Source organism: Diaphorina citri, unplaced genomic scaffold (assembly GCF_000475195.1).
Source record: "Diaphorina citri unplaced genomic scaffold, Diaci psyllid genome assembly version 1.1 scaffold71, whole genome shotgun sequence".
In the NCBI taxonomy this organism is placed as follows: domain Eukaryota; kingdom Metazoa; phylum Arthropoda; class Insecta; order Hemiptera; family Psyllidae; genus Diaphorina; species Diaphorina citri.
The window spans coordinates 1-23,382 of record NW_007377508.1 but is presented as its reverse complement, the minus strand read 5'-3'; the positions used below and the strand labels follow the sequence as shown (position 1 = coordinate 23,382).

At 36.4% G+C, this 23,382-nt stretch overlaps 1 long non-coding RNA gene and 1 other non-coding gene across 2 annotated transcripts; one reads left to right on the top strand and one right to left on the bottom strand.

Annotated features, from left to right (window-relative positions):
* Positions 1-826: 826 nt before the first annotated feature.
* Positions 827-898, bottom strand: Trnaw-cca. The gene has a single exon. It is a non-coding gene; the product is annotated as a tRNA-Trp (tRNA).
* Positions 899-3,346: 2,448 nt separating this feature from the next.
* Positions 3,347-9,653, top strand: LOC113472129. Its single transcript, XR_003394572.1, has 2 exons — positions 3,347-3,438; positions 9,319-9,653. It is a non-coding gene; the product is annotated as an uncharacterized LOC113472129 (long non-coding RNA).
* The last annotated feature ends 13,729 nt before the right edge of the window (positions 9,654-23,382 follow it).

The following is a 23,382-nucleotide window of genomic DNA, read 5'->3' as shown; positions in this document are numbered from 1 at the left end:
AAAATATTAAATTACAAATTATGATGAAGCAAGGATAATGTTTTTGATTCCGCTCTATCTCTGTCTTTGTCACTGATAGCGTCTTTTCATCTCTCTCTCTCTCCTCCTCTCTCTCTTTCTCCTCTTTCTTCTCCTTCTCCTCTCCTCTTCCTCCTCCAAATAAGAATATCTTATAAGAATTTCTCCTCTTTCTTCTTCCCTCCTCCTCCTTCCCTCTCTCCTTCTCCTCATTCTTCGCCCCTTCCTCCTGCTTCTCTTTCTTCTTCTTCCCCTACTTCTCTTCTTCTTCTTCCCCTCCTCTTCCTCTACATTTCCCTTCTCTCTCCTCTTTATTATACTTGCCTCATAGACGATAAGTAGATGGAATATTAGAGACAGATAAGAACCGCTAAGAGTAGAATGAATAGGTAGACAGGAAGGTAGGATAGTAGGTATCAGGTAACACGGGACTCAAAATGGCGGTGGTATGAAAATGTATTATGAAAATTGGAATTTCTTCAGAACCACGTTCGCCGCGAAAGCGTAGTTACTAGTAGGTAGGTATAGGTGTCATGTTCTCTGTTGTCTTAACCACGTACCCCACACACTTAAGGACTAACGTATGATAATATGAGTCGGTCTACCTACCTAGGTACCTACAGAATGAGTTATGTCCATGTACATGTAGATAGGTATGTATTTCTCTTGTGAAAGAAGGTACCAATAGTCTCTGGGCTAGGAAGAAAAAGAATTAATCCCTACCTGTCAAAAGAAAAAAAAAAATCAACGAGCCATGATGCTCACAAATTTAAAACAATTAAAATTACGCCCCTATCACCAAAAATATTGACCCCGACGTGATTTGAACACGCAACCTTCTGATCTGGAGTCAGACGCGCTACCGTTGCGCCACGAGGTCCTCGAGAGGTATGGGTAAAAATAGTTTTATATAAATTTGATTTACTTCATTTAACACTTTCCGAGCGCTAGCGTCGCTCAAAAAATCAAATACATAAAAAGATCGAGCGGATTGCATCCTGAAAAATATTGGAAGGGGCTACGTATTTCAAATATTGTTGCATTCAGTTTTTCGCAGGCGCTTTATATGATATTGAGTTGTGAGCTCTTAGTACCAATGACCACTGAAGTAAAATAACGTGTGTGGTTTGTATGTAGTTGTAGACTGATAATCTTTCGCCACTTCATAAAATATCAATTAAAAAATTTCACTTTGCTACCCCACTAAAGGAGAAATTTAATAGCTTGCATTTTTCTACGTTCTTACCCTACTAAATACCTATTTTTTTTTATGCTGTTAACAAAATCTACCTACCAAAAGGTAAATTAACACATTTACATATCATTTATTGGTAATCAATCATGTATAATCATCTTATCTGAATTCATCAATATTATCAGCACCGATTTTGAAATATTCCAAAATTTTCTCTCATTTTAGATCAAATCCCTCTTCTTCTTCGCCGCCTGTCTGTCCGTGTGTCTGTCTGCCCCCGCCCCCAAACCCGGTGTAGTCAGCTACGAGGGCCCCCTTGCCCCCTACATCGTACCCTCCGTTAACCCCTTCGCTGCCCCACTGGTAGCTGCCCCTGCCGCTGCTCCAGTAGTCGCTGCCCCCGCTTACACTCCATATGCTGCACCTTACGCCGCTTCTTACGTTTACCCCGGATACCCTTATGTGTACTAAGCCGCTGAACCCATAATGTCCCGCAGAGACCGAATAGGTTAAGATTTTAAACCCAATTTCCCAACTTGAGAAATTGGTTTTAAAATCTTCGTAGGTTTAAGGCTTTAAGGTTTGGATTTAAATCTGTGTATTTTTGTTGTGTTCACTAGCATTTTATAGATCCTGTACAAGTGTACATGTATAACTATGTAGGTACCTAGTATATGTGTACCTGATTTGTATTAGAACGTATGAATTCATACGAAATTTTTATTTGACGTTACCAATCTTTCCCTCTGAAAGTTTACAGCTTTGCTATCTGTTTAATGTTGTTCAATAAAACTTATACAGTTTATTTATTTATTCTGGCATACCCAAAACAAAAATCGTATACTATGTTTTATTTCTTTACTCCCCTCCCCCCTCCTTTGAGAAGACCGATCTTCTTTCCTTTTAATTTTGAAGAATGAAAAGAGAAAAAGAAGAAGAAGAAGAAGGAGGAGGAGGAGGAGGAGGAGAAGAACCAGAAGAAAATGAAAAAGGAAACCATTAGAGCAGAACAAAAGGAAAATCCCGTTCACCTTACCTAAATTTGAGTGAAATCCTAGGGCTTAAATTCAAGGACGACATCCATCATCATCAGTTTTCCAAATACAATTTGACAAATTGAGTGTTTTGGTCGCTCTCTCTCTCTCTCTCTCTCTCTCTCTCTCTCTCTCCTGAAATCCTTTTAAATGTCTATTGAAGGATTGGAAAGTACCTACCTACCTACCTAGATGTAGTTGTTTCAAGTTTCAAGACAGATTTCTTCTGATGGGGAGACTGCTAACTAGATCGGTCTGTATCTGTACTACCACACTACCAGCGACACCTAATCTACCAACCTATATATAGGTTTAAAGTTCCCCAACCTGAGGTACTTCCCCCTCCTCCATCTTAGGACCTTTAGGTAATAAGAGAAAGTGGGTGTTTAAACAAAAGAAAAACAGAACGGATTTTTCAATGCACACAAAGAAAGTGAAACAAGAATTTAGAGAAATAGAGATGAAGAAAAGGAGATGGGAGCGCATATTATTAATGCACGGACTCAGAAAAACGAAAGGAAAACATAAGGCGCCTGTAATTTTTAAATAACAGATGGTGGTCTGTTTTATCAAAAAATCCTCAAGAATTCTAGCAATACCCATCAGACTTTTGTAAGGACCACGGTTATTTGGGACTGAAAAATTACAATGCAGTGTCATGTTTAAAAGATTACTTAACTTGATGAAAGAACTTTTTGTTTGTTCAAGTGTAGACACATAGAAAAGGGTCCAAAATAGACCATCAAAGTCTAAATGAGACTATATCTAGACTTGGGGGTGAGTTTGCTTTGATCGCCCAACGTCGCCAGAACATTTGGTCACAAAAGCCAGCAGCATCCGGCTACTAACCACACTCAACGCTGCTTAACTTCAGTGGTCCATTATGAAGTTCGGAACTGGTACAATATTAGTACATTCAACGTGATATATATCGCCGCTTTGCAGGTATACACGCATACCTGCAATTTTCCCATACAAACACCATTGCATCAGGAAAAACAGAAAATCCCGTCCTCCCTTTTCCACCGTAGGGAGGAGGGACGGATTGGGGGAATGTTTTGAATTTTCCTCTTTTCCACTGTGAGCTTTTTTTCCGTCAGATTATGCTTTCAGTCGTAGGGTTGCTCTCGGAGCGGCGCGAGGCATGTTGGTTGTTTTCAGCCACTATGTTTTAACGATTTTCCGGAGCAGGTAAGCTTGCTGGGGGCTTCCCCCTTTTGAATTTCAAACATTTTTGTTTACAATTTTCAATAGGTACATAAATCGAAATACCTACGAAATACGCTGAGCTGCGCGCTGGGAACAAGCTCCAAATTACCAAAATTAAACTAACTTGGAATAAAGGAAGCAGTTATCTAGAAATAGAGTCGTTTTTTTTATGGAAATTCTACGTTTACTTATGCAACATAGGTAGGTACCTACATACTATTACTTATACCTATATAGAGAAAGAAAGAACGTTAGAATGAACACGAAGAAAGTGGATGTCACAAAACTCCCATTTCGCTTGTTTCAAAGAAGCGAGCGAGAGAGAATGCGAATCAAAATAGCAGAAAAATAAAGAAATGCCCTAATAGTGGATGTGCTCTTTTTCATCCAAAAGAAAGGAAACGTTGAGATACAGGGATTGGAGGTTTTTTTGGGACTTTCATGGCAGAATTCTCACATAGTGAGCTCTTCCACCCAACCGATTATTGCCGATTGCCGACTTAGTTAACGGAAGAGAGAGAGAGAGAGAGAGAGAGAGAGAGAGAGAGAGAGAACTGAGAGTAAAAAGGGGGTGGCAAATGTCTCTCTATCTCCCGTGTACAATCTCAAAGGCCCGAATTCGGTCATAAATCCGGACCTGGGTTTCTGTGGCATGTTTTCAATTATTTGAAAACTCCTGTTTGTTTTTAGTCTGATGTACCTACAAAGCTGTTTCTTCGGCCACAAAACCCGCATGTTTTTACAGCTTTTACCATGATGATCTTTTGTGTACGAGTATGTTTAGGTTGATTAAAAACATTAGTTTTTTTATGCTTGGGGAAATTAGTGTTTATATTTCATCATAGGTTTGTGGTGTTTGATGAAACCTACTTGTGTTTCATGAAAATTTATGAATAGGTAGTAAGTAATGTAGGTGATGGGTGATGATTTTGTTTTCTTTAACAACCTGACTCTCATAAGAATAATTTGATTAAATTTGGCTTATTTAGGTACCACCTGCAATACACAGGTAGGTCTACAACTCTACATATCTGCAATTCTGCATGAATGATCATCATTTCCAAGTTGACTTTTGTTCCCTTCTCTCCTCTTCCTCCTTCTTCTTGACCTTTCCTAATACAATGTTCACTCATTGTATTCAAATGTATCGCTATCATTATTACAGGTAATAACCACTGATAATTAGAGATAACACGAGACAGCCAATCTAATAACTCTTATCAAAGGCTCATAAACCGGAATGCGAAAGTGTCTTGATATTTTGAAGATTACATTCTTCAAATTTGATCAAAATTTTGTTAATAATTGTTATCATCAAAATTTTGTTAATAATTGTTATTCAACGAGCGAAGTTCCTAGATTTAGCTCGTTGATTTTGTAGCTGGAAATTGGTGGAGATGTCAGATGACCCGAGGCTGCTGTCCGTCCATCTAAGGCCAAAAACAGAGTAGAACGGAGAGCATAGCTTTTAATTATCTTAAAATACGAGCACCTACAATGAGTATATTAGGACAGGTATAGGTACCACAGTAATCCCGCGATAGCAAACACCCTACCTTAATGTGTTGCCACTTACCTGTGTTGCCACTTACTACAAATGTAACCGACCTCTTGATAAGTCAGAGAAATCCATCAATTTGAAGTGGTTTCCTGATAAGCAATTGATTTACTGTCAAATAATCGGCAGTACGAGTAATTGTTGCACTAATTTTTGTTGGTTTTGTGTCCAATGACCACATTATGATCAATATTTTAATAAGGTACGCACGCGTTTAATTGGCTGATTAAAGGGATTGCGTTATTTCTCGCGCCTCATTAAAATCATTTGGCTAATTAACATTATGAATGGCAGATTAAGAGCCTTCTTCACTTGGGTAAAGAAAGAAAAGTGTTGAAATATTTATTCAAGTAATCAAATCAACATATTTCGGCATTGAATTTGGCTTCTCATATATCTTTTGTTTCCAAAGTGATAGGTACTAATCCGACGTGATATTGTTATCCCATTCCCATCAGAAAAAAGTATAAATATACTTATATAAAAAAGTATACACCGTAAAAAAGCTGAAATAAAATGAATTATTTACTGAATAAGGAATTAAGGATGTAGGTAGGTACTCAAGCATATTTAGTTCAGAAAATAAACCGACATTGAGGTTGGTAGACGTCTTAAGTCTAATCCGCCCTAAAAGAACACTGTAGAAAATTATGAAAAATGTCTTGTAGAAAATTATGAAAAATGTCTTTCGGAAAATAAACTTAAACTGGCATGAGGGAAATGTCTTAATCATAGGACAATATAGAACACATATATTATTATGGAACACAGGAGGGGGAAAGCCTTTTTCCGTTGAGTGAGAAATAAATTTAATCGAGTGTATAAATGCCGTTCAAGTAGAAAATCCGATTTTGTCTCCTAATCCTCCTTGTTTTTCCTCTGTGGCTCTTTATTCAATTTTGTTATGAGTAAATAGCATTCATAAAATCACAGCACATTGAGCTTTGTTGGAAACACAGTGATTCATGCTAATCTGTGTTGGGTACTCGGTATACAGTAGGTAGTATTGGTAGTAGGTACACTCATCAGTGGATGCTTGGGTATGTACCTATTTTCGTCAAAAGGTAGCGTTTTTGAACGAAATAGGTAAGTACGTTCCAAGTTTCAACCTTTTAACTCGATTTTTTTTTTCTTTAATTTAGGAAGCGACGAATTCAAACGGCATAGAGCTAAGGGCATACCAGCTTTATAGCTCTGTACGCTATCCTCTCCACACTATTTTTAACCTAAGGTAACCAAGTTAGATAACAGCTAACGTAACAGCAACCAAAGAACGTCAACCCCCTTACCTGTCCCTAAAGGTCGACCAAGGTCCAAAAGGTTCGCGAAATCCCCACACAATGGTTTGCATACAACCTAATCTATCAACATACCTCATGTCGATGTCAAATATTTCGATTACCTCGGAACGGTATAGGTAGTTGTTGAAAACCCGTTCGCTGATAAGAGTGATAAGTCGGAATGACAGTGCCACCTCATTCATAGTCGTTATCAGCAGGCGTGTGGGTGATAAGGGACGATCTGAATTTTGTAACGACGCAGCAAAACCCAGCCATCAATTTGTGATATCTATCCGTGCATTGGACTGGTCACATCAGTGAAGGAAAGCGAGGGAGATATCTGGAAATATCTTTTGTTTTTAACATTTGGGGATTCAGAAATAACTAAGAAATAGGTAGGGGAACACGGGGCAATGACGCCTCTAGTGCTTATGAGGTCCTAACTAAAAAAATAAAAGTCACACAGATATGTAATTTTACAAAAAAAAAAAAGTATTATTTTGGCAACAAATTAGATCAGACAAGAATGCACACAGAAATGTAATTTTAAAAAAAAAAAAAAAAAAAAAAGTATTATTTTGGCAACAAATTAGATCAGACAAGAATGATATATGTAGCACTGGAAAAAAAAATATATATATATATTTTTATGAGGATACCAAAAAAGACCGTTTTGCCCCAAGGCTGAGGCAAAAATGGTCCTATACCATATACACGCAAAACACCTTGGGGCAGAATGGAACCCTGGGCACCATTCTCGATATAAATTGTAAAATATTAATAAAATATTAAAATAGTATTACTGACGATGATTTGAAAATCATGAAAAAATTGCATCAAGCACTCGTGAAATCGAAAACAACTCCGTACTATTCGAAAACAAAAGATATAAGAATCAACCACAAATCAAAACAAAGATAACACTTGCTGGAATAGTTCCTAGTCCATCCAAGTCCAAGAGAGGTCAGCACTTCCTAGCTCCTAAAAAGGGCGGGGTGTCGTTTTGCCCCGATGTACCGTTTTGCCCCGTGTTCCCCTACCTATATAGATCTGTATTTAGCATTTGGGGAACTAGAAATCCTGTATTTTATAGCATTTGGGGGTTTGGGGTTCGTATTTTTAAAGCTTTTGTGGATTTAGAATCTGCATTTTACCATTTGGGGAATTAGAATTGAGAAATATCTGTAATCTAGAATTTGGGGGACTATGACTGTAGAGAAACTCTTTATTTTATATTTTAGCATTTGGGAATTTAAGAAACACTTGTGACCGAGTTAAATATTTGATGTTTCCTTTAGGGAAAAACAAATTACATTTTGCAGAGCTCCCCAATTATTAAATTCGATGAAATTTTAACTGGAAATTCCCAGAAGAGTGGGTGGTAATTAGCTTCCTAGTCTAAATTTTCAATGAATTATCATAACAATAATTCCATTATATTTCTCTCGTCTCCTCTCTCTCTCCTCCCTCCCTCTCTCACTCAGTCTCTTTCTCTGCCCCATTCTCGTCAATTGCTGAGTGTCCATTTCTTGATGTTTCAGTAAAAGTCGAAGAAGATTCCTTATCCTTAGTGTAATTGATAAAAAAAACTGCTGATTGTGAAGGTCAAAAATCTCATACGCACTTTTTTTTGCATCATCATGAGATTGTTGATGTACGGGTATTAGGTATAAGTGCAGGAGGCATTGGAGTTTCAAGTTTCTTCTTCTGAAAACATCAAACGGGTTGCCATTTTCCATGGTGACGCCACAATCCTGCCACATATGTAGATAGCTTGGCTATAGGCCATCTGCTCTGATTCCTTCAGTGCCAGAGTTACCCATAAGTGCTCATCTGCTCATCTCGAATACCATTTAAAAACTTTTTGATTTGACCATCAACAAAGCTAATTGGGTTACATTAATATGTCCCAAAATAGTTTTTCGCATATTGATTGATACTGAAAATAAGAGTTTAAGAGTCCAAGTTCCTACATAGGCCCATGCATTACAAACTGACTCTATTTCCGCGCCAAGTACCAATGCATTCTCGGAAATTCTGTCTATAATGTCTATATTTAGATACATTCACCACGGTAAAACAATAGAACGTAGAAAAGGGTACCCATATCAGTTCAAATGCCGATGTTCTATGTCTCTATTTACATTTTTTGCCATATGCACCTCTCATATAGTATTTGTCCATAATTAAACTGTCAATGAGTTTATTTACTTGTTTGCCAATAACCTCTCAATCTCACAGTTCCGCACCATCAACCTGACAACTGACACTGACGGTGTGACTATCTACATCACCACTTGGAATATTTAGATGTTCATAAATTGTCATTTGTCTCTTGATCGTATTCTTACACGTACCCAGACAGAGAGTAGACTAGCATCTGGCTGTGGGACTATAAACAGGGAGGAGAACAGCTAACCCTAACCAGCCTAGCTAGCTTTAAACTGTCAATGAGTTTATTTACTTGTTTGCCAATAACCTCTCAATCTCACAGTTCCGCACCATCAACCTGACAACTGACACTGACGATGTAACTATCTAGGTGAAAATTTAGATGTTCATAAATTGTCATTTGTCTCTTGATCGTATTCTTACACACAGACTGGATGTCATCCAACTTACACAGGTGAATTTGTAAGCTTGATTCGAGCCTTACATCCAATCGTGTGTGCTGACTGGGTAGGTGCGCTCTAAACCCGTCGATCATCTATATCTCTATTTACATGCTTGCCCATTGTGCTATTAAAGTCTATGCATAATGGTTTCCACATTTCTAAACATGCCAATCATGCTATTTACTATTTATTTACATTTTTGTCAATATGTTTCTCTTTGTACATATTTATAGGTTTACTTGTTTGCCCATTGGCTCTACAATCTCTGTCAGAGGTATTCCCGCTCTGTTAAACCTGCTAACCCCATGTCTTTATTTACATTTTTTCGCTCTATTTACTATGTATTGATATGATGTATTTACTATGTGTTAATATTTACCTCTTGGTCCCCACGTGGTTGTGTTGCCAGGCACCCCTCACGCTGTCGCGTCTCGTGCACTGCCCATGCACATCATATCTGGTGGAGGGGATTGTTGCCCGCTCTCTCTCCTCGCGCGACCGCTCAGTCCCAACACATGGTTTAGTCGTGCACGCGGTTTCATCGTGGAAGGTCGTATGGGCAACAGTGTGATCGCGTCGCTTATTATCTCCTCGTATTCCGATGACTTCGAAAAAGGACGGTAGCGGGCCGGACAGCAATGGAGCCCCGCCGCAGGCGATTCGCAAGGAGGTGCCGAAGCCGCCGCCGTCAAAAGGACCGATCCCACCTGATGGCGGTTGGGGATGGATGGTCGTTTTCGCCAGTTTTATGATACATGTCGTCAGTAAGTACCCTGTTTTCCATATTTTGTATGTCCTACCTTCTTTTTCATTTATTTAATTACCTGTTTATTGTCGAATATACTTGACCACGACAACTTCTACGAAAATGAAGTTGATGATCAAAACCTGGGTCAGTCGCTAATAACAATAGATATTAAATTCATTGTTGCGCCCATCTGAAAATTTTGCTGAAGGCTGTCACTCGATTGCCCTAAGCTTCCTTTCTGAAAAGCGTCTCTAATTCAAATTCATTAAATTAATGTCGAAAACCTACCCATTAGCAATTTTCTCAAATTCGCTGTAGACATTGTAGACGCAAATGTTAATAAACTTTCAAGGCGAAAATTGGTGACGCGTGACGGTCTTCAATTTCTTTATTTCATCTCCATCTGTTGCTGTCCTAAACACATCAGATTTTTCAACGTAGATTTTCTTATTAAATTATTTTTCCACTGCTGAAGTCGAGTAAAAACTTATCAAACTTATTGATAACTTTTTTAATCAAATTTCAACATCCTCTAGTTCTGCTTGACTCGAGGCATTTCCTTTTCTGCTTTCTCTTCTATCGGAATGCTCCAAGGTTTTTCCATCCCTATCTTCTTGCTTCTCATGTGCCTCTTTGTTATTCTTGTCAGCACGTCTCATTACAGCATTTTTGTCATCTACATTGTCTGCTTGTTTGTGAAAATCATTTTTGTTGATAATGTTGTTTCGTTGAAACTTTTTCAAGGTTTTCTAATGTTGAAAGCATGCTTATTGAGCTCCTTTCTTTGGATATTAGTGGTGGCTTTGAGTGCCCCTTTCTCCAGTCCCTTTGGTTATTTGTAGTAAGTTTTAGATGTAAGCGTTTCTCCACTTTAATATAGGTTAGTAGTTAGTACGTTAGTAGACTTCTGGAAACAATTATAAATTTTCTCCGAAAGCTCTATTCCCCCATCGCTGTCTCCTGTCTATCCCGTCCTCATTTTCTCCTTTTCCATCATCTCTCATTCACTTCCACCTCATCAAGCACGCCAATTCCGGCACTCCTCTCCATATACGTCACATCCGAAATTGCCTCGGGGAATTTCTTCAGAAATAGGAAACTTTTCGACGAAACAATTTTCTGCAAACTTCGCTCCGAAAGATGAGCTCGAAGACGTTCTTGCTTCGTCTTTCTCCACGGGGTACGGACGGGATTGGAGAGGGAATGGGAACTATCTGTTGACTAGGTTGCTCGTGAATAATGTATGGAAAAAAAGATTTCAAAATTTGATAGCTTCAATTATTTTTTCGACACTTTCTCCCTTTTCGACTCTTGGGGAGTTATTTTACACTAAGTAGGAATGATTTGCAGTTTTTGCAGTATTAAGTTTTCATGCTGGGTAGTTTATTTGTCTTACAAGTCATGAAAACCACAAAATTAACTTCTAGTAAGTTATTCTCAAGGGTTTGTAGCTTGTAGGTCCGTACAACCTGTATATTTGTAGCTAGTTCCTCTGAGCACGATAATGATAAGGAGCATATTCAAAATACCTCGATTTTCCTCAAACATTGTTTTCTCTTTTGCCGGTCAAAATCAAATGTTTAGAACCAACGTCACCAACGAATCAGGTAACTTGAAAATCTCCCCAGAGACATTTTATTTCATCCATACTGTCGGACACATCATTCATAATAGAATCGTATATTTTTTGTTTCTATTTCTGTTTCTCTCTTTGTGGGTGGATTTTTCCTCTGGGAATTCATCCATGGCCTTCATGCTGAAAGTCCATTATTTCCAACTATTTACCATTCCATATGTAACTGTATTTCCTCACGTCAGACTCTTTCACATTGTTTTAAATTCCAAGTGACACAGTGTGTGCTGACATATTCATAGTGTATGTGGTGACATTTCCACTCTAAATAGCAGGGAAAGGGGGGTTTGCCATTGCCAGGTCATTAATGTCAACAGCACACGCGGCTACATATAAATTCAGTCAGCAATGCAGCGTCGTTGGAGCAGCATTAGTGAATTCCAGTCTGCAACCCCCTCTCCCCCTGTTCTGATCTACATTTTAACCTAATGGTGGTATGACATAGTTAGGAGAGTCGCGTTTCTTTATTAAAATAAAAATAATTTAATTTGTTTTCCAGTATTGTTAACGAGAATGATGTATGCTTTTTGTTTTGTGTGGAATTTCAGGTACTAAGTTGGTACATAATTTATTCGGTCCTTAGACTCCTTAGTCCTTAGGCATTCTACTAAAATTAGTGTAAATTGAAACAACTTTATTTCTTAAAGCTTGTCAAACATAGTTTTAACATTTTACCGACTTACCTACTCTTACCTTCCTAACTCCTCTGAAACCTTATCGAAGATCCAGTGTTCCTTTTCCACATTTTCTATAAGATCATCTTTCACTTCCATTATACATAGGTAGGTAGCTACAATTTCTTCAGTTTCAAGTTTCAACCTTCCTTATCTCCTTTACCGCCATTATCTAAGTTTTCCGTCCCAAGTACATAAAGCTCATCTCTGATTTCCACATTTTCAAGTCGTCCCAAGTCTCAACCCACTCCGAATGAATTTACTACATAGAAAAAACTGTACAATATACATATAAGATGTAAGTCGGTTCCCATTTCACTTCCAAATGTCATTTCTGTGGAAATGTTTGTTCCCTATTCTGGAGCTTTGGGAAGAACAGACACAGTAAAATCCTCTGAATAATAGATTTTCAACGGGATTATCCTTCCAAGTCCCTGACTGTTAAAGGGAAAAGCTGTTTTCCGAGGGATTTTACCTGTCAAACTATTTCCTTGGTGTGACGCCTCGGGGTTTCTTCCTATGATTGAAGTGTAATTCCACGCATTATTGGACTATTGGTTAAATAAACTGTAACGAAAAAGAGCTCCTTCGGCCCCCCTAAAGGTCCTATCTTGCTCAAAATCTAACGAAAAAAAATCTCTTTATAAGCTGAACATTTGTGCTGAATTTCATCAAAAGCGGACAAACCGTTTGATAGCTATCGCCGATCAAACAGACATAAAAACTAAATTGTTCAGTTTAAATTAGAACCCTCTTCGTTCGATCAACAAGGGTCAGAAATAGTGCAAACCCTGTTTGCACTTTACACTCGTACACTGCATTAACATGCCACAAACCGCAACAAACACTGAACTCTACCCAGATAAAACTCGGTCAACGTTCAGGCAATTTTACTATTTAATTTAACACTACCTTGTAAATAAAGGTAACGTACGTACGGATTTTATTTTTACTTTCAATGTTAAACAACAGAAATCATTTTATCAAGAGCTAATTACCGTGGTGCACTGTTATTATACTTGGGTGAAATTGATAAATGCAAAGTCAGTGATACCTTGTGTGTGTTCTGTGTAATCAGTAGACAATGGAATTAAGAATTCCCAGCAATGTACGATTTTATCAGACTACCTTTTGGCCAAAAAACGTGCTATTCTATGTAGAAAACGTCATTTTCAGTTTCGCAGAAACAATAAGATCCGAAACATCTGAGACAGTCTACAGTCTGATTTTGGGACAGATAAAATGGCACATCTTACAAACAATAGACAATAATATATTTATGTACTTGTAAATATTCTTAGGAATCTGGAATACTGTGATGTGGTTGATACGTTCAAAATAAAAATAAATACGAATACAATAAATACAAGTAGATCAACAAAGAGATGGTCAGATGGTTCTCAATCTCAAGTTTCAAGGACTCGCGTCCATCATGGAAACTGAACTGAACCACAACATGGACAAAATAATGCGTGCCGGTTTAAACACACCAGATCACTTGAAAACAGACAACGCAGAATTTGATACACCTAATGCTCAAAGTATGAATTCTAAATTAGACAAACCTATTGTGAGTCTCAAACGGATTAGTATACTTCAAACAGCCTTGAGTGTTTCCGTTGAATCTAGCGCCACATTTAATGTGTTCGAAGATAATAGGTACTCGTAATACCTCATAATTATTTTTCGAGACTTTGTTGAATATAGTTCATTTTCTACCCACAGTTTTACTGTCTCATTATTTATTTATAACCTTCCTACGGCTTGGCGACGCACTTTTTTTATTACTTGGTCTAGAAACTTCAACAATAATTGCACTATAAATTTTCTATGTTCTCCTAAACTCCTACAAAAAAAAAAAAAAAAAAAAAAAAAAAAAAATTGGTGGACGAGCCCCCAGATCAAGGTTAGGAAAAGTTACCCATCAGAACGGTGCACAATTAGGTATGTAACCATGTACACTTCTAAAGTAGTGAGCCTAGTTAGCTTAGTTGGTAGTGCGTCTGCCTTGTAAGCGCTAGGCCACGGGTTCGATTCCCGTTGGGGGCGGATTCTCGTCCCCCAATTTTTTTTTTTTTTTTTTTTTTTTTTTATTGGATTACAGATTTTATGTTAGTCGTCCGTGATTATTAGATTTCATGTTAGTTGTCCATGCTAAGGTGTCGATCGACAGTAAGACCTGCCACACTTTGAAAGCGTAGCGCGATGGCGTCTGAAAATCCAAGTCTATGAACATGATAGTCTATGAACATGAATTCGAAGAGAGAAGGAGGACAGGATACGAGAAAGCCAGCCGTTCCGAGGACAAATCTTATCTGTTTAGGATCTTATCTGTTTGCCCGAATCTTATCTGTTCAACCTATCCAGAAATCGAACCTGCGACCTTTGCAGGTTCGATTTCACTCACTTCGAATGCAGGCTCGCTCCCTCCCAAACTAACTAAGCTGAACAAATCCTACTCATTACTTGAATTATTCATGATTCTGCGGTTAAAAACGTAAATATTGAAATGAACATACAATTTATTTAATTACAGTCATGGTGCTAGTCACGAGACAGACATTGATTTCGCAGAAGAAAAATAATATATATAGGTATAAAAAAAATAATAATAAATAAAAATAAAAACAGAAATGAGTTTCACGAGTTTGTGTAGGTGCATGTTTGGATGCGAAAAATTCTGACCTTGGCAATATAAATAAATGAAAAATCATAATTAAACACTGTAATTTTTTACAAAGAGCTAGTTTGTAACAATTGTAACATACTTAAGTACATTATGTACAATCATCATAAATTATTTTTAAATAAGCGAAATTAAAAAAGAAGAAAAAATAACGATTCTAACATATTCTCTGGCGTATGTTTATACTTAAATAAAGCGTGCAAAAATTTAAATATAATAATAATAATAATAATAATAATAATAATAATAATAATAATAATAATAATAATAATAATAATAATAATAATAATAATAATAATAATAATAATAATAATAATAATAATAATAATAATAATAATAATAATAATAATAATAATAATAATAATAATAATAATAATAATAATAATAATAATAATAATAATAATAATAATAATAATAATAATAATAATAATAATAATAATAATAATAATAATAATAATAATAATAATAATAATAATAATAATAATAATAATAATAATAATAATAATAATAATAATAATAATAATAATAATAATAATAATAATAATAATAATAATAATAATAATAATAATAATAATAATAATAATAATAATAATAATAATAATAATAATAATAATAATAATAATAATAATAATAATAATAATAATAATAATAATAATAATAATAATAATAATAATAATAATAATAATAATAATAATAATAATAATAATAATAATAATAATAATAATAATAATAATAATAATAATAATAATAATAATAATAATAATAATAATAATAATAATGATAATAAAAAAAGCTATAATAATTTTTGTGAATCATCAACAATAATTTTTTTTTTTTATGGGTTAAATTTCTCGATAATCATTATTTCTTATCAGTTGACCTTCTTGCTAACTTTTGCAATGTTTTTTTTATATATAATAGAAGAGTGAGTAGGTACCTACCTACGTCATCATGGGTGCCAGTGCCTAGCACTAGGAAAAATCACAAGTCACAAGTACCACAAACACTACTCGTCACTACTAGATAAGTGCTACATAGTAAATTTTACTACTTTTCCGAGGACCAAAGTTCGTTTATTGTACCAAATTTTGTCATCTTGAGTACCCCAGGAGTACCTATCTAGATAGCTGAAAGCTTTTAGGACTCAAAAGGGCACAAAACACTCATACAAAAGTACCTAGGTACTTCAGTTTCGCAATGGAAGTACCTACCTATAAGTAGTTGACTAAATAAAGAAATTGAGAGCAGAGTTCTTGAGATGTGAAGGAAAAACGTCATTCATTTCTCGGTTTGTGCTTAAAAACAAAAGAAATTGAACAAAAGATTTTTGAAAGTACATAAGTGGAGAAAATAACCCAAAACAGATTCGAGGAAAATGCATTAATAAAATTAGGTAGGTAGGCATTTCCCCCCCCCTTGTAGGCCAGGCCAGCCTACAAGGGCTCATAAAATTTGAAGATGCAGATCTGCATCTTCAAATTTTATTAGATAGTTCTATTTTTGTTTTGCGCCAGCAGACTTCCGGAATGGAGATTTTGTCTGGAAAATGGAATTTTGGAATTTTCGGAGAAGGTATCAAATTTTTTTGCTCACAAACATTCAGCGAATTACGAATTTGAAATTACGGACATTACGGTATAGAAATCCAAAACCGACCAAATAATATTACGTATCCTGTATTTTCGTACAGATGGTGAACTGATTTGACGAATCCAGCTGAGAGTCAGTCGAAATGTAGGTGATCGAAAAGAATATTCGGAAGTTGACTTGGCTTTTGATTATTCGGAGGCAAAGAATATTCGAAATATTCTGCAAGTTGACCTTCGCGAGGCTAAAAGAAAGGAAGAAAGAGAGAGAGAGAGAGAGGAGAGAGAGAGAGAGAGAGAGCGAGAGAGAAAACTGTGACATAACACTGCCACTTAGTTCTCTTCTGACGTCAGAGTAGCTTTTGTACTGAAGTTGACAGGTATCAGAGAATCTTTTGTAGGCGGCTCGGGCAGCTGCTTGTTCACCTTGTAATTGACGGGGTCAATATCAACAAAGATATCAGCCCTGGGTGTAGAAGGGAAATCGCACCTCTAAATCTGACCTAAAATCACAGTTAACTCCGTCAATATTATTTACACGAGTGACGTCCTCCAATTCAACTCTTTCAACCATGGCATGACGACTCTTCTCAAAACAAAGAAACAAAATATGTACAACATATTCATATTAGTATCAACAACTTGCGTGAATTTGTTGATATCAGAGCATTATGAGTCAACGTTTTCTATGACTAAAGGTCCGGATAGTATGTGTCATAATCATAACTCATAATACATATAATTATAATATATGTAAATATATCTATTACTTATTATCAGTGGCGTAGCGTCCATATAAGGCGTGTATGGCGGCCATACACTCGAAATTTCACTCAAATACCCTTAAATATTGACTTTAAATAATTAATGTATTTTTATTAGATGAATAAAAATTATTATCACTTAAAATTGTTAAAAATCCCTTAAAATCCCTAAATTCATTTTTATCCCAGTCAGACCTGAAAAATCCCTGAAAAGGGATAAAAATCCCACTGCGTCGGGATAAAATACAGTAAGAACACTATGCAGGGCACCTTACACCGCTACATGTATGAAAGGGTATTACTTACCCAACCACATCTATTTTGGTATGGAATTGGATGCGTGTTAAATAGTGAGAATGTAGGACGCCTTAGAACAAAGAACGTGTACTGACTATGATGCTCCTATGCTTTATAGTTGAACAATTTTCCTAGTCAGGATTATCAGGCATACTAAGGCGAGTGTGGAACTGGGAAGGTAGGTAGGTACCTAGTTATACTTGTCTATGCCAATCCATGAAGAGCATGGATGATGGAAATTAGTACCCTACACGCCTTACACTTGAATTTAGACCACGCTACGCCACTGCTTATTATGTGGGATGTGTTTTCATCATTTAATTATAATTATCTAAATGTGTTTGTTTTTGGAACAGCTTGAAGTTTACTCTTGAACCGTGGTTTTGTGATTTCATTTTTACTTTTGTGTCATCTATGATCTTATACATACGAGTGTGTATGTAGGTATTTATGGTAGTCATAGTTTTTCTCATCATCTTCCACATGAAGGACTGGAATTATTCAAAAGGTTCTGAAAGTATATCCAGGCTGTTTATTTTACCCAAGTGGTTCAATTTCCCAACAACTTTTAGTTCTTTTCCCTATATTACTTTTTTTTTCATTGTAGGCTCACAATATCTGCTAGAAAAATAAGTGAATCATCCAACACAAGGACGTCTAGGAGTTTAGGAGAACATAGAAAATTTATAGTGCAATTATTGTTGAAGTTTCTAGACCAAGTAATAAAAAAAGTGCGTCGCCAAGCCGTAGGAAGGTTATAAATAAATAATGAGACAGTAAAACTGTGGGTAGAAAATGAACTATATTCAACAAAGTCTCACCTAGCGTTGCACTGCTTTGTCAGTGGGAACACAATGATAAGCTACACGGAGATCATCCTCAAATATCTCATTGAACTCTTTGTTAAATTCCTTACAACTCACTCTACAATGTCTCAATCCCAAACGAAAAATAATTATGAGGTATTACGAGTACCTATTATCTTCGAACACATTAAATGTGGCGCTAGATTCAACGGAAACACTCAAGGCTGTTTGAAGTATACTAATCCGTTTGAGACTCACAATAGGTTTGTCTAATTTAGAATTCATACTTTGAGCATTAGGTGTATCAAATTCTGCGTTGTCTGTTTTCAAGTGATCTGGTGTGTTTAAACCGGCACGCATTATTTTGTCCATGTTGTGGTTCAGTTCAGTTTCCATGATGGACGCGAGTCCTTGAAACTTGAGATTGAGAACCATCTGACCATCTCTTTGTTGATCTACTTGTATTTATTGTATTCGTATTTATTTTTATTTTGAACGTATCAACCACATCACAGTATTCCAGATTCCTAAGAATATTTACAAGTACATAAATATATTATTGTCTATTGTTTGTAAGATGTGCCATTTTATCTGTCCCAAAATCAGACTGTAGACTGTCTCAGATGTTTCGGATCTTATTGTTTCTGCGAAACTGAAAATGACGTTTTCTACATAGAATAGCACGTTTTTTGGCCAAAAGGTAGTCTGATAAAATCGTACATTGCTGGGAATTCTTAATTCCATTGTCTACTGATTACACAGAACACACACAAGGTATCACTGACTTTGCATTTATCAATTTCACCCAAGTATAATAACAGTGCACCACGGTAATTAGCTCTTGATAAAATGATTTCTGTTGTTTAACATTGAAAGTAAAAATAAAATCCGTACGTACGTTACCTTTATTTACAAGGTAGTGTTAAATTAAATAGTAAAATTGCCTGAACGTTGACCGAGTTTTATCTGGGTAGAGTTCAGTGTTTGTTGCGGTTTGTGGCATGTTAATGCAGTGTACGAGTGTAAAGTGCAAACAGGGTTTGCACTATTTCTGACCCTTGTTGATCGAACGAAGAGGGTTCTAATTTAAACTGAACAATTTAGTTTTTATGTCTGTTTGATCGGCGATAGCTATCAAACGGTTTGTCCGCTTTTGATGAAATTCAGCACAAATGTTCAGCTTATAAAGAGATTTTTTTTCGTTAGATTTTGAGCAAGATAGGACCTTTAGGGGGGCCGAAGGAGCTCTTTTTCGTTACAGTTTATTTAACCAATAGTCCAATAATGCGTGGAATTACACTTCAATCATAGGAAGAAACCCCGAGGCGTCACACCAAGGAAATAGTTTGACAGGTAAAATCCCTCGGAAAACAGCTTTTCCCTTTAACAGTCAGGGACTTGGAAGGATAATCCCGTTGAAAATCTATTATTCAGAGGATTTTACTGTGTCTGTTCTTCCCAAAGCTCCAGAATAGGGAACAAACATTTCCACAGAAATGACATTTGGAAGTGAAATGGGAACCGACTTACATCTTATATGTATATTGTACAGTTTTTTCTATGTAGTAAATTCATTCGGAGTGGGTTGAGACTTGGGACGACTTGAAAATGTGGAAATCAGAGATGAGCTTTATGTACTTGGGACGGAAAACTTAGATAATGGCGGTAAAGGAGATAAGGAAGGTTGAAACTTGAAACTGAAGAAATTGTAGCTAGGTACCTACCTATGTATAATGGAAGTGAAAGATGATCTTATAGAAAATGTGGAAAAGGAACACTGGATCTTCGATAAGGTTTCAGAGGAGGTTGACGCTTTTCTTAGAGGACTTTGGGAGAAAGAGAAGATCTGAATTGAGAAAAATATTCCTCCTTAAATTGGGATGAATCGCGTCTTTCCTGAGTTGTTGGGGCTACACTATACTATACCTTCCACTTATGCCACTACAAGAACTAAAGGAAGATATATTCGATACCTCGACGATTGGATCTGGAATCTGAAAAAATAGAGAGACGGTAAGTCCAATGACCCATTCTTTAAGGACTTGCGTTGTATTAATCTGGGAACGACTTTATGACATGCATCTATGGTCCAGTCCATATAACAAAATTATGACATCCGTGGTCCATACTGAATACAAGTTCGTTCCTACCAGTGACAGACGAAGACGACTTTGACGCTGCAATAATCGTCACTGGTTCCTGCGTATGTGTAAAACAGATCTACTGTAAAATAAGAGTAAAATGGACAAAAGACCAGGTACCAATACTGAATACAGTATAATGGACAGCATACATTATGCATAGATGTGAAATACTGACGCTGACATAGAACTTTGAAATTGAACTTCATGTCAAAACTTCCAGAAGGGAAAGTCCCTTTTCACCTGCTGGTAACCTTGTCCGGTCAGACATGTGGAATTTTTCATTGTGTTTCAACCCAGAATATATGAGTATGTAAACTTGTAGAGTGTACAGGTGCAACTCAAATGTTGAAATAAGTGTTGACTTTGGTCCACTTTGGATAGCTGAAATTTTGAAGAATTGAAAACCTTTTAAGGTAAGTACTTTATATGATTAATGAATATTACCTGATTACCTCCTTACTGCCTTGGGTACCTATTACATACAAGGGTACCACCTATGTACCTATGTATCTTTTATCTACCTCCTTACAAAAAAAAAAGAAATTTATGGCTTACCTACTTTTTTCCTCTCAAAAGGTAAAAGGTATTGTACGTACCCTACCCCTACCGCCCATAACAAAAGTTTGGATACAATTTCTACATTAATACTTATACATATAAAAATGTAGTTTCTTTGTAAGTATAGGAATCTCATACTAGGTATTAACCAGTACCTACTTATAGGTAGGTACGGAGTAATCGTTCTAGGTACCTGGAATACCGATAATTCTGGGTTGGTTGTCATAAACACAAGTTTCAAAATACGTGCTCCCATTAACTTCGGGGGTATAACTCTTTACATTATTAAATTGACTTTTTATGTGCTTTTCATGAACTTTTTCCGTCGTGAAATGTTATGAGTTGCCATTATTTATTTCTATGAGGTTTGCATGAGTACGGGGTACAAGTACTGTGTTTCAATGTGGGCTGCTACAAATCGATGTAAATGCGATTAAATATGTACCTAGATATCGAAATGAGAAAATTGCGAATTATGATTATGTTAATAGGTTTAACTAATAACTATGACTACATTATAGTTTTAACTAAATATTCATTACCAGTGACACTATAACTTCCAGTTATTTACAGGGCCTTCTCCCTACATAATATGAGGCAATGAACTGAATAAACTTGAGAAAATAGAATTATAACCTTGACTAAGTATGTACCAATAGGCATCTATTTTGGAAAAATGTTATGGAATTTTTTTATACAGAAGCATAATATCTCTGTGGAGTCTCCAGTCTGTGGTACACTGTTAAATATTGCACAGAGGTTACATGGCAAAGCCAGATAAACACTTCGGAGGTTATGCAAAGCAGATACACACTTAATTCATTCCGACATACATTTTTTTGTTGCCCGATGCCAAAAAGCAAGTAACAACGATTCCATGTTTGCTGGAACATTAATGTTTGATATAAATAACATGTGGCGAGCGCGTGGTGAAGATAATCTCCAGCCAAGATCCAATAAAACATGTAGGTATAGGTACTTATAAAATAAAACATGTAGGTAGGTACTTATAAAACACGTACGATATTAAGCTATATATGTCCACACATAGTCGACGCCGTTGATCGACCGTCGATCTACCCTCGATCGATTTAGACTGAATCCGTACACTGTCTTGACAACATAGATTCACCTCATCGAATGATGATCGATCAAGGGAGTCGACTATGTGTGGACACAGCTTTATAAACATGTATAGGTAGGTAGGAACAGATGTTACATAGTTTTGGTGGATTTGTTTGTGGGTCGTCAAAATGGGAAACTGATGAAAGGTGAATAGCTGACTCTGTAACTTTGTGATCCCATGCACTCCTGTTTACCAGGCGAACGTCCACTACACAAACCAGGCAGGATCACTACACCACCAATTATGGAAGCGAAGTTGTAGCTAGCTCTGAGTTATCTATTAAGCTAGGTATAAAGATGCCGATACACTGAGGACTTTTTCGCTAGACTTGGCCTCGCGAGATCACTCTCTCTACGTCTCTACCAAGTTCGTAGAGTAGTATACACCAGGTCATAGAGCGCTCTATACTCTCGGTAGAGCACTATGACCTATGTACACTACTTCGTAGATAGTGGTCTCGCGAGATGAAGTTTGGCGAAAAAATCTTCTATGCTTCAGCTTGAACTTATTCGGTTACAAAAGCATACCTCCATATCTCCTAGTTGGATATTCTAAACTCGCCCGAGGAACGAAACTTTTTGCAGCTGCCTGAACTTTAAGCTAAGTTCAAATAATGATTTATAAACATATTGTTTGAGAAGGTTTGGTTTGTTTTTGAAGCAATATTTCAGGACGTAGTTAACGGTGTTCTTAAAGGTAACACGTTCTTAAATTTCTTCAAGCTTACGTAGGTACCATTGGGAATATACAATAGCTAGATGGTACATTTTCTTATGCGAACACAATATCTACAAAGCGCGTGTATTGTTCCAAGTTTCAGCATTTTGTTGAGGTACACATATATGTAAGGTAAAAGAAACATACAAGAAGGTGTTATTTATGACTGAGCTCCATAAGCCCGTGCACACGTTTCTATAAAAATTCTGCCCTGCATTCCGCAGAAGTTTTTGAAGAATTGAAGGCTCTTTTTTCAGTCTTTTCCCGAAGGTACCTACTCTCTTTGAGGGTAGTCGAGCTTTTGTATGAGAAATACGTAAAATATGGCGCTCGGCGGGACTATGAACATCCCACCATCCCTTCCGCTTGAACACTAAAGCTAGCTAACGCAAGACAAGTGCTGATCCCAAGCGCTAAATGCCACAAGGCCCAATCTGACGCAGGGTGCTAAATTGCACAAAGCCACTTGAAATATTTATTCAAGTCCGCGATAGAATTCAATTGAGGACGGAGCTTTTTGACGAAATAAGATCTCAACACTCCCTCCGGGTCTTGGAATTCCTTCTACAAAGTTTTAGTTTTGGGTAACAAATTTACATACAATTTAGCAATTTAAATACAATACCGTACCATGTAGGTACCTACCTACCTCTAGGTAAGTTTTCCAGTTTCTTGTAAATCCATATACTTTTTTTTTTTTTTTTTTTTTTTTTTTTTTTTTTTTTTTTTTTTTT